This window comes from Schistocerca gregaria, chromosome 2 (genome assembly GCF_023897955.1).
Source record: "Schistocerca gregaria isolate iqSchGreg1 chromosome 2, iqSchGreg1.2, whole genome shotgun sequence".
Taxonomy (NCBI): Eukaryota; Metazoa; Arthropoda; class Insecta; order Orthoptera; family Acrididae; genus Schistocerca; species Schistocerca gregaria.
The window spans coordinates 672,133,237-672,144,325 of record NC_064921.1 but is presented as its reverse complement, the minus strand read 5'-3'; the positions used below and the strand labels follow the sequence as shown (position 1 = coordinate 672,144,325).

The window sequence follows — 11,089 nt, the reverse complement described above, 5'->3', positions numbered from 1 at the left end:
GGAAGTTGCCGGGGTGTTTGCTGCAGTTTCTTAGCGGGTTGGTTACAGTTAGGCCGAGGCTGTGCGTGGGAGCGCACTCCATCCACGTCAGCCGGCGGGGATGTGCCGCACGCGTCGTCAACAGTGCACAGAGGTTGTATTTCCCTGACATCACCCCATGCCTCTATTTGCGCCCCAGCGGCGTGAGAAATTTCAAAAGACTGCGCAATGGAGAGAACTTCATCTTGAGTCGGATTTGCCAACTGAAGGGCACGTTGTCAAACTTCTTTGTCGGGCGCCGACCGGATAATAGCATCCCGTACCATGGAATCTGCATAGGATTCTTTGTGAATGCCAGTAACAAATTGATGCTTTCGATTGAGGCCGTGAAGTTCAGCAGCCCAAGCGTGATAGGATTGATGTGGCTGTTTTTGACAATGATAAAAGGCAACACGAGAGAGGCTATCACATGTGTTTGCTTTTGAAAATAGACACACAGAAGTGAGCACATTTCAGCAAAGGACAAAGACGCAGGATACTTCAAAGAAGCCAATTGCGACAACAGCAGATACATTTGAGGTGAAATCCAGGAAAGGAACAGAGGCTTAAATGGTTGTCTGTCCATGACGTGAAATGCCAAGAAGTGCTGTCGAAGACGTTTTTCATAATCAGATCAGTCTTCCGCCGTGGAAAAGGAGGTATAGCCAATGACAAAAAACGCCCCGCATTTGACGCCGCAACGAAATCGTGAATCGCCACTGTTAGAAGCATTTGCTGTTCAAGGAAATTTTGCAATAGTTGTTCTACAGTAGCCATGGAAACCTGTGAGTCAATGGTGAAAAGGAAAAATCCCATCCTCGTCACCAATTGTTATACCGTCAAGTTTAACACATATATTTCAGAACAACACAACACATATAAGTCACAGAGTAAGTTGACAAGCAAGACATGTGTACACTTGGCATTCGAATGAGCACTGAGTCCCAGTCTAGTGGTCGCTGCTCGGATGGCCGCTTAGGTGGCGCAGCTACTGCATGGCTGGCAGACAGCGCTGCACGTAGAAGACGCGCATAATTGTGCGGTGGCGCTTTGAATGATCGCGAGTCACAACATAAATATTTTAAGAATACTTTTAGTTGTTCCTCCAAATGTTTATAACTAGTACAGAATTTATATTTGTTTATACTTCAACAGTAGAATTTAAGTTATGAAACAATTACTGATTGAATAGTTCAAATAAATTGGAAAATTAATTACATACATAAAACTAAGCACAAAATTAGATCTGGTGTTATATTCACTAAAAATGAGTGTCAACCTTTCTCTTTTATGAAAATGCAGATTAAATTCACATATGTTAATGCTAATTTGTTAAAAGAGAAAAAATGAATTTAAGGAGGCAAGGAAGGAGGGGAAGGAAAAATATCCCAGCTTGCTTTGTCACATCACCCCCTCATTGGATGGACCAAATAGATATGGCAAATAGCTAACTGGGTGTTTCAATGGCCTCAAGCGATCTCACAAATTGAGTTTAAAGTCCACACTCAAACAAATATTACATAAGAAATCTTATCAAAACTACAGTACATATGTCTTTTTAAATTTATAGTTATGTGAACTGGTCATACGAAAATCCCCATAAAAAATAATTACATACAGTGTATGTATACAGTGTATCACAAAATATCCACAAGTTATACTTTTAACATAAATTATGCATTTTCATCATAAATGATGTCCTTCTTGGGCTAAACAAGGATTACATTTTAAAACACATATCACTTTGTACAAGTCCTGTCCCGCTAAACAAAATAAATCCTAATGGGTAGCAATAGACAGAAAATTTCGCTTGCTCAATATTTAGTAATTTTCACAAGCACTTTCACTTTTTCGATGAGCTTTAACACACTTTCTCACCAGTCTGTCCACACCTTCAGCAGGTCCAAGTGGTAGTTAGCAAGGAAATGCACTGTGATCAGTTCCGCTGTAGATGGTTCTCCTCTGCAACAGTCCATTTAAAAAAAAAAAAAAAAGACAAAATTTCCTACATTAGTACACGTACTTTTTCTTCAAACTTAAGTCTAAAAAAATATGTTGAACGCTAATGGCAAATGATAGTCATTACATCATAAATATATACATTGCATAGTTCTCATAGCAGTACAATAAGCAGCACTGTAGTTAAGGTAGAATTTTCAAAATTTTTAGGTGTGTCCATTGATGAGAGGTTAAACTGGAAGCAACACATTGATGGTCTGCTGAAACATCTGAGTTCAGCTACGTATGCTATTAGGGTTATTGCAAATTTTGGTGATAAGAATCTCAGTAAATTAGCTTACTATGCCTTCTTTCCTTCACTGCTTTCGTATGGCATTGTATTCTGGGGTAATTCATCATGGAGTAGAAAAGTATTCATTGCTCAAAAATGTGTAATCAGAATAATTGCTGGAGCCCACCCACGGTCATCCTGCAGATATCTATTTAAGGATCTAGGGATCCTCACAGTAACCTCACACTTATGAAATTTGTTGTTAATAACCCAACCCAGTTCAAAAGTAATAGAGGTGTGCATAGCTATAACACCAGAAGAAAGGATGATCTTCACCATGCAGGGTTAAATCTGACTTTGGCACAGAAAGGGGTAAATTATGTTGCCACAAAAGTCTTTGGTCACCTACCAAACAGAATCAAAAGCCTGACAGATAGCCAACTAACATTTTAAAATAAATTAAAAGTCTTTCTAGATGACAACTCTTTCTACTCATTGGCTGAATTTTTAGATATAAATTAAGGGAAAAAAAACACTTAAACATTAGTGTCATGCAATATTTTGTGTAATGTAATATTTTGTACAGACATCTTTTATTAACCTGACACGTTCCACATCATTACGAAGTGTCGTATTCATGATCTATGGAACAAGTATTAATCTAATCTAATCTAAAATTGACTATAGTATGAAAGGTGTGGACTAGAAAATTTTTAAAATCAAGAGCACACTACAATACAAAACCTTATCTTAAGTCATAACTCTGTCTGAAACTGGTTAAACTTGAAAGATTTGGATCTCTTTTCCATTTGCAAAATAGCAAAAACTCAATAGGCCTATGTGATTTACCTCTAGTACAAACTCAAGATGTACAGTAGCATAGCTTTACTACTCATTACATTATGAAAAAAATTAGTCACCATCACATAACTTAATTACTATTCAAATCAAAATTAAGGTGACAGAAGTTGTACCAAATCATTGTCCTATTGCTCCACTCTGAGTACTAATTTCATTCAAGCAGAAAATTAAATCCTCACAAAGTCACAAAATGTTACAAAATAGTTTACCTGTCAGAATATTCACATCAGTCTAGCACCACAATTATCAGTTAATCAGCAAAATTACTTTTCTTCATTCCAGTATTACCATTTTAAGCTCATAATTCCTCAGAACAGAAGCAGAAGTTTTCAGGTAACCTATAGATCCAATGATGCAGAATTATATGACTTGTACCTCACTAAAATATTGCTCTTTCTGTTAAGCTCTCATTCCTAGCTGCCCGTGTCATGAATTGCACAATATACACAGTACCCAATGTTGCCTAGTTCAAAATTAGATTACCAATACACTTACACATTTGTTTGTGTACAGTTATCTTTTGCATTACTCAATCATGTCTGTCAGCTCCATTATTTTACTTGCCTTTCTTACCTCGTCAGATAGTGGAGTGCATTCTCAAAAAATATCCCTACTGCAGAGACAGGCTCCCTAACCATTAAGAACCTAACATTATTCATTATTTTATTACTTCCTTATTGCCTTATTAACTAATAAGTAAACACCCACTCTGCCTATCTAATGCAATATTGAATCTACTGAAAAACACTCCACAGTAACAGATCCTTATGCTAAGGCAAATTTAACTCTCATTACCTATCAGACAAAATCATCACTTAGACAAACTGTTATTTCACTGTATTCTAGCCTGAAGGGCAATATATATACAAATCTTGCTTACTCTTTCCACATGCATTACGCCAGGCAACTATGTCTAAAGTTGGAATTCCTAAATGTTAGAAAAGGCTGTGTCACGATACAGATAGAAGGTTATCTCACATATAACGATTGCACCGAACACTAACACTTTTGCTATACCACAGTTAATATTAAGATCTCATATTTAAGATGTTGTATACAGCACACAGTCTCTGTTCTGCACCAATGAGCTGATTACTTCAGAGGTTAATTATCCTCCACACATGCTGACACATATCAGTTTAACTTACCTCGTTGTTTGACAGAAATTCCTTAACCATGGTACCATTTTACTATCTTCCATCCTCTTATGATTGCATTTCTTGTAACTAACACAACATAATCTACACATACACACAGATAACACTAAAGAAACCTATTCTACCATATTTCTATACTAAAGTATCCTACTGCACAAAATCACATGAAAGGTGAAGATAGAATGTTTGTGATTCACTTATAAACTACAGATAGGATAGGAGAAGAGTTTGAATGCCTCAGGAAACATGAATATTGAGACAGACAGCTGGGGTAAGCATTATCGCCACATAATGAATTCTACGCAGAATGTTGAGGGATGAAGTAGTGAAGGCAGCAGAGGATCAAGTAGGTAAAAAGACGAGGGCTAGTAGAAATCCTTGGGTAACAGAAGAAATATTGAATTTAATTGATGAAAGGAGAAAATATAAAAATGCAGCAAATGAAGCAGGCAAAAAGGAATACAGACGTCTCAAAAATGAGATCGACAGGAAGTGCAAAATGGCTAAGCAGGGATGGCTAGAGGACAAATGTAAGGATGTAGAGGCTTATCTCACTAGGGGTAAGATAGATACTGCCTACAGGAAAATTAAAGAGACCTTTGGAGAAAAGAGGACCACTTATATGAATATCAAGAGCTCAGATGGAAACCCAGTTCTAAGCAAAGAGGGGAAAGCAGAAAGGTGGAAGGAGTATATAGAGGGTCTATACAGGGGCGACGTACTTGAGGACAATATTATGGAAATGGAAGACGGTGTAGATGAAGATGAAATGGGAGATACGATCAGCGTGAAGAGTTTGACAGAGCACTGAAAGACCTTAGTCGAAACAAGGCCCCCGGAGTAGACAACATTCCATTGGAATTACTGACGGCCTTGGGCGAGCCAGTCCTGACGAAACTGTTCCATCTGGTGAGCAAGATGTATGAAACAGGCAAAATACCCTCAGACTTCAAGAAGAACATAATAATTCCAATCCCAAAAAAAGCATGTGTTGACAGATGTGAAAATTACCGAACAATCAGTTTAATAAGCCACAGCTGCAAAATACTAACTCAAATTCTTTACAGACGAATGGAAAAACTAGTAGAAGCCGACCTCGGGGAAGATCAGTTTGGATTCCGTAGAAATACTGGAACACGTGACGCAATACTGACCTTACGACTTACCTTAGAAGAAAGATTAAGGAAAGGCAAACCTACGTTTCTAGCATTTGTAGACTTAGAGAAAGCTTTTGACAATGTTGACTGAAATACTCTCTTTCAAATTCTAAAGGTGGCAGGTGTAAAATACAGGGAGCGAAAGGCTATTTACAATTTCTACAGAAACCAGTTATAAGAGTCGAGGGACATGAAAGGGAAGCAGTTGTTGGGAAGGGAGTAAGATAGGGTTGTAGACTCTCCCCGATGTTATTCAATCTGTATATTGAGCAAGCAGTAAAGGAAACAAAAGAAAAATTCGGGGTAGGTATTAAAATCCATGGAGAAGAAATAAAAACTTTGAAGTTCGCCGATGTCATTGTAATTCTGTCAGAGACAGCAAAGGACTTTGAAGAGCAGTTGAACGGAATGGACAGTGTCTTGAAAGGAGGATATAAGATGAACATCAACAAAAGCAAAACGAGAATAATGGAATGTAGTCGAATTAAAGTAGTAAAGGAGTTTTGCTTTTTGTGGAACACAATAACTGATGATGGTCGAAGTAGAGAGGATATCAAATGTAGACTGGCAATGGCAAGGAAAGTGTTTCTGAAGAAGAGAAATTTGTTAACATCGAGTATAGATTTAAGTGTCAGGAAGTCATTTCTGAAAGTATTTGTATGGAGTGTAGCCATGTATGGAAGTGAAACATGGACAATAAATAGTTTGGACAAGAAGAGAATAGAAGCTTTCGAAATGTGGTGCTACAGAAGAATGCTGAAGATTAGATGGGTAGATCACATAACTAATGAGGAAGAATTGAATAGGATTGGGGAGAAGAGAATTTTGTGGCACAACTTGACTAGAAGACAACTTGGTAGGACATGTTCTGAGGCATCAAGGGATCACCAATTTAGTATTGGAGAGCAGCGTGGAGGGTAAAAATTGTAGAGGGAGACCAAGAGATGAATACACTAAGCAGATTCAGAAGGATGTAGGTTGCAGTAGGTACTGGGAGATGAAGAAGCTTGCACAGGATAGAGTAGCATGGAGAGCTGCATCAAACCAGTCTCAGGACTGAAGACAACAACAACAACAACAACAACAACAACATGTTGAATCCCCTACTTGCTAAATACACACGAAATTAGTCCCTGAGATTTTGGCTCACCAACAAATTATATTTTAACAGCTGTTTTGCCAAATTCACTGTTAATAGTATATCTTGTTTCACACTCTTTAATAGGTTACCAATATCACCAACAATTTTTGTTCACTATACCCTCTGTGTTCGTAATAGGTTCAAAAAATGTGTGTGAAATACCATTCAAATCACTGCCACTGTCCAGCAAACACTTACCATGTATACCGTGTACAGTTGCTGTTATTACAGGGCGACACACTTCCTTTTTGTTTACCATGTGATCTTGTTCATACAACAAATCCTCAGTAATAATTTCCCTGCAAAAACTATCATCCTGCTGACCAAAAGATTATCAGACACAGTCAAATGACAAATAGCATGGTCCTCTTCCTTATTGCCACTCTCAACCTCTAACTCTTCATTAGGCGTAAATTTATCCTCCTTTATTCTTTTTCTACTTAACACATTACCATCATTATCAATTATAAATTCAAACACCTCATTCTCATCACTACTGGATTCGTCACTGCTATCATCATTACAACTGCAATCAGAATCAGACCCACTGTCACTTACACTATGCTCCAGATTTTGTACCTCTTCCACTTTTTTCTCTATTTCAGTCAATTTTGAATCTACATTTTAATTTACTTTTACCAGTTTTTCCTCTACCACTAACACACACTCGGTTTCTACATCCATTTCACGATCATTTTTAATGTGATTGATTTGGTTCTCAAGTTTAACCCTGTTTTCAGCACACTGGTTTTCAAAAACCTCCACGTTCCTACTATTGTCATCACAGAGTTTTTCTCTCTCTCTTTTCTAAACATTTACTACTCACTGTTAATTTCTCATTAGTATTTTGTACTACTTTCTTTATGCTGTTTTCCAACCTGTTAATGTCTTCTTTTCTACTTATATTACTCAACATATTCATAATTTGCCTTAACATCGCTTCCAGTTCTCCATATGTCATCAACATTTGCCCTTGCTGACTTTCGCTTCTAGATTCCTCCTCCTTAACTTTAACAACCACTTCAGTATTGTTTTCATCCATTTCGCTCTTTACACTAGAACTATCATCCCATTCATTAAAAATTACATTCGTGTTTGATTTATACTCCTACTTAGGTCTTTCTGCTCATCTAACAATTAAAGATCTACAGCTTTGTTCTCAGTCACACCGTCTTATTCTTTAAGGACACTCATTATGTATCACTTAATACAAAACAGCTTTTGCTATGAAAATACCTTATTCTTGTTCACTCTTCCTCTGATGCTGCTGTTGTGGTTGTCTTCTTGGTTCATCTGCACAGCTGCGGCAAGCTGTAATTCTCTCGGCAAGGCATCTTGTTTACCTCTGGTCAGCTGTGTCCACCTGCATACTGCTTGACTGCTCATGTACTCAATGGCTGCTTCCATAGAACCTGCTGCTGATCATCTGCTGTCATACTGTGGCCATTAAACTCCAGCGTGGATTGGTTGTAGCATCTCTTCACTTTTCAAAGTTCACGAGTACTTGTTTTATTGTGGCTATGTACAATATTCCTCACCCACAAGGGCACCATATGTAGCGGTTGTGCCTGCTTTAATTCTTCATTTGTTGTCTTCGGTGTTGACGTACTATGTTGCTAGACTGGCTGAATATTGGGGTTTATAGTTTGGACACTGACTATAGTGAATAATGTAGCCGACATATGCACTGTTATGGTTCACTGTCTTTTATGTTTGCGGTTCACAACCCTCCAATAATACACAGTGATATGCCCAGTGCACTATTGTTTGACCTTCGATAAGCTTCATTAATAAGTTTCAGGTGAACATCCACATTCTGCTACATTAGTCTGCTGTTGAACGTCTACCTAACCACAAGGTTCACAGTTCTTGAAGAATAATCAGTTACGTATGGAGCAGACACTGTCATTGGTTTAACACATGGCCTATTGGTGTAACACTTATTTCACTGTTAAGTTAATGCATTGTTGTCATTCTAACCAACACAGGTTCCTCATCTAAAACTCAGCCATGGACGGACTGACTGACTCGTGACCAAGAATCGGGCCCTTATATATCATCACAATAATAGGTGCTGAAACTACCCATTGTTCGAAATTTAGTGTCCAGAAATTACGATGAAAACTTGACTCACTAAATTAACTGACTACATTGAAAAATTCTGAATTTTTAACAGTTTTTTCTACCACAAGGGTTAAGATGAAATGTCTGTTTAAATAATGAAGTTAACAAATGTAGTTATGTAAACAATACTTTTGACAAAAGTGTTAATTACTTTGGAATTAATTAAGGTCTGGATTTGCTAACATGTTTTGGAATAGAGCCAAATGAATACTTTAAGAATACTGTTAGTTGTTCCTCCAAATGTTTAAAACTGGTACAGAATTTATATTTGTTTATACTTCAACAATAGAATTTAAGTCACAGTGTGACGCTTTATATGTGGGAATGACCAGCAACAAACTGTACATTCGCATGAATGGACACAGGCAGACAGTGTTTGTTGGTAATGAGGATCACCCTGTGGCTAAACATGCCTTGGTGCACGGCCAGCACATCTTGGCACAGTGCTACACCGTCCGGGTTATCTGGATACTTCCTACCAACACCAGTTCAAGGGCGGGAGGAATGGTGGTGTTATAAAGATCCTGATCACCAGACTTTGTGGAAATGTCCTGGTGTAAATACCAAACCTCTCTGCAGTGACACTGATGGTGATCCATCCACTGGATGGGGAAGTTAAGCTTGGTGGCCCCATTCATGGTATTTGTGAAGAGTAGGCTATGGACCAACTCCGAGTTTCACCCTCTCTGTGCTATCACCACCATCATCATCATCATTATCAAACAAAAACATTGGTACACATATGTGCACGTATGCGCACTCGCGCACACGCACGCACACACACACACACACACACACACACACACACACACACACACACACACACACACACACACACACACACGTAATTGTTTAATTATTATAATGGAACCTGTTTGAAGGGAGGAGGGCAACTGAACTGTTTTTTGTTTCATGTTCAGTTCTATCTTTTGAGAATAGATCTCCAAAAACTGCTTTTGTGTGTGGATATTTTCTCTGACATGAGGCACCATATCTTTAGTGACTCTAGCTAATTGAAAAAAATTGAAATACAGTGAAGGTAATACTATGGCATTTATCTTCATTATAAAACATGCTAAGGCGTCATTTCAGATGTTGTTGTTGTTGTGGTCTTCAGTCCGGAGACTGGTTTGATGCAGCTCTCCATGCTACTCTATCCTGTGCAAGCTTCTTCATCTCCCAGTACCTACTGCAACCACATCCTTCTGAATCTGCTTGGTGTATTCATCTCTTGGTCTCCCTCTACAATTTTTACCCTCCACGCTGCCCTCCAATACTAAATTGGTGATCCCTTGATGCCTCAGAATATGTCCTACCAACCGATCCCTTCTCCTAGTCAAGCTGTGCCACAAACTTCTCTTCTCCCCAATCCTATTCAACACCTCCTCATTAGTTATGTGATCTACCCATCTAATTTCAGATAACAGCAGACAAATTTGAGCAATTATAGGAAAAAAAAACTAATTGGTAAAATTGGTCTTTCATTCTTAGTTACGCCTGAATGGAAGGTAGTGAGCTATTGTAAGTGCATTCATAAAACTAAAAGCCTCTGTATTTCATATTTGTTTGTATTCAGATGCTGTTTCTGTCATTCAAACATTCACTCAGGTCCATACTCTGTGTCATAAAGTAAGCAATCATCAGCACATAAGGCATAGGTGAATTACGAGTGAGCTTTGGTTATATTACAATTCCTCAATCAATGACCTTCCTCTGTCTGACATCAGACCCTGGTGCAATTTTTATGCCGTACAGTGGCCCAATTTTTTCGCTGTTGAAGTGTCTAATCCGAAAGTCCTGTTCCCAAAAGATGTAGCACAGTTACATAAACAGCAAGCAATGTAAGTCTTTATGGTAAAACAACTGACTACATGATCCACATGCTTGAAAGACTGTGGTGGCAGAGCTGTGCTGAGTAGCCTACATTTGGGATTTCACCTAGGCTGGGGTTAACTGCACAGCCAGCTTCACCGCATGCTGAATGTTTCTGGAGTGCTTTCTGCAATTTCTCCCTCCACAGCTCTTTTGTCACCACTGAGGCAGACATTATTTTAGATGTAAAAATTAGTTTCTGAGTTTGAAGATTCTCTGTGAATCTAAAGTTGTTAGGTCTGAAGAGATGTAAAAATGGCTTTGTTTAATAGTGTCTGACCCTATTCTACTTATCCATTTTGAAGAAAACTATCACTTTCAGATTCTTCGGACCTGGAAGAAATATCAGTTACATCTCTTGTTGACATGTAAGAGTGTAGTGTTACACCTACTAACATATAATTCTTAGAACTGCTTCTTTCAGAATCTGTGGAAGTGTTAATGATATACCTCCTGGTGTCATCACATTTTTGGCATCAAATAATTCATCTTCAGTCGCTCTTTGTATCTCCATGGTGTCCTCCTCAGA

General features: G+C 38.2%; 1 long non-coding RNA gene across 2 annotated transcripts in view; it reads right to left on the bottom strand.

Annotated features, from left to right (window-relative positions):
- Positions 1-911: 911 nt before the first annotated feature.
- Positions 912-11,089, bottom strand: part of LOC126334720 (uncharacterized) — a 29,505-nt gene continuing 19,327 nt past the window's right edge. For both annotated transcript variants that reach the window (XR_007564773.1, XR_007564774.1), the window contains exon 3: positions 912-1,980. This is a non-coding gene — a long non-coding RNA (uncharacterized LOC126334720). The remainder of the gene's footprint in view (positions 1,981-11,089) is intronic.